This window comes from Cupressus sempervirens, chromosome 9 (assembly GCF_028749045.1).
Source record: "Cupressus sempervirens isolate cs-2001-9-10 chromosome 9, ASM2874904v1, whole genome shotgun sequence".
NCBI classification, from domain to species: Eukaryota; Viridiplantae; Streptophyta; class Pinopsida; order Cupressales; family Cupressaceae; genus Cupressus; species Cupressus sempervirens.
Genome location: NC_143126.1, coordinates 113,640,357 through 113,642,268, shown reverse-complemented (window position 1 = coordinate 113,642,268; position 1,912 = coordinate 113,640,357).

Genomic DNA, 1,912 nt, shown 5'->3' with positions numbered 1-1,912 from the left:
TGATGTGGAACCTAATTAGACTCAAAGGTTTATTCAACATAGTTTTCTCCCCATAATATTTCTATAGGGGTTTGGGGGTAGTGCCCCCAAGACAAGGTCAAGGGGCAGCACCCCTATGGGGTCCTAGGGCCAAAAAAATGCCCTTATATTATAAAAGGTGTCAGCTACTATTATTCCTATTAGACAACTTATTCTAGCCCTAATTTTGTAAGTGACAAAAGCTTGTATAAAAAGGCTTAGGGATAGAGATTTCATAGTGTAATGATGATATTGTAGCTTTTGCAGCGATATTGAGCTATAAGGGGTTGTGGATTGTAATCACTAAATAATAATATTGGACTTTCTATTGGTGGACATAGTTAAGGGATTGGGTGAACCACGTTAAATCTTAGTGTCTTGTGTTCTCTTCTGTGTGATCTATTATTTTCTAATATTGGTTTTATTTGCATATAACTATTATTTATGTTTGAGGTTAATCCTAAAAAGTGATATCAATGCTAGGTTGGTCATTTTTTTTTAGCTCAGACTGTCATCATCTTTTTAGCCAGACCATCACCATTTTTTATTTATTTATAGCCATTCTCAATAGGAAAGTCTCATGGTTGAGTGAGAGTCTCATGGTTAAGTGAGAGAAGTCAAAGACAAGGGTAAGCTAAAGATGGAGGAGATTAATGGGTGGAACTTTTAATTATGAAAGATGCAAATGGAGGACTATCTTTATCAGAAGGATTTATGGAAGTTGTTGGAAGGAAAATCCAAGAAACAAGGAACTATGTCGAATGAGGACTGGGATATTTTAGAAAGGAAGGCACTTGGAAGCATTCGAATATGCTTGGCACCATTAGTGACATTTAACATTACAAAAGCAAAGAAAATGAAAGAGTTGATGCAAACCCTAGTGAAACTATATGAAAAGCCCTCCACTTCAAACAAAGTATTTCTCATGAAGTGTTTATTTAATATAAAAATGACAAAAGATGGATTTTTTGTAGATTATTTAAATGAGTTTAATATTGTTACTAGTTAGTTATCTTCTATGGGTATTAATTTTGATGAAGAAATTAGGGCTCTCTTGATTCTATGTTCTTTTCCTGAAAGTTGGAATGGCTTAGTAATGGCTATGAGTAGGTCTATTTTTGGATCTAATACTCTAAAATTTGATGATGTGATTGGTGTTATTCTAAGTGAGGAAACTCATAGGAAAACCTCAAGTGGATCTACATCAAGAAGTTCTTTAAATGCATAAAGCAGAGATAGAATGACTAAGAGAAGAAACAATTCAGAAAATTGTGGGAAATCAAGAGGAAAGTCAAAGGGGAAGAGGTATCAATCTAGAGGACCAAGAGATTGTTGGTATGCAGTAAACTAGGGCATAAGAAGAAATATTGTTGGACTCGAAAGAATAATGAAAGAGATAAACTAGAAGGAAACAAGAAGGTAAATGTGGTAAGTAACAAATCTGAAGAGGGTGTTTTTCTTTTATCTTAAGAAAGTGTTGATGATTCATGGGTTTTAGATTTTAGTGCTTCATTTCATGCTACATAAAGATTATTTTATTGATTATGTTCAAGGGGATTTTGGACTTGTTTATTTGGGGGATAATGAATCCTTTCATATTTTTGGAAAGGGAAAAGTTATGACTAAGTTGTAGAGTGGGAATCATCGGCTACTAAATGAGGAAAGACATGTTCCAAGGCTAAGTAGGAATTTAATTTTAGTAGGACAACTCAATGATGAGGGTTGTGTAGTTACTTTTAATGACAAAAATTGAAAGATTTCAAAAGGTTTCGTTGTAGTAGCAAAAGGTGTGAAAGTAGGCACTTAATATCTTTGTATAGGTCATATTGTTCCTTCTACTTTGATTGTTTTAGAGAAAAATGAATGTTCAAGAACATTTGTTGCAATTGAGCAA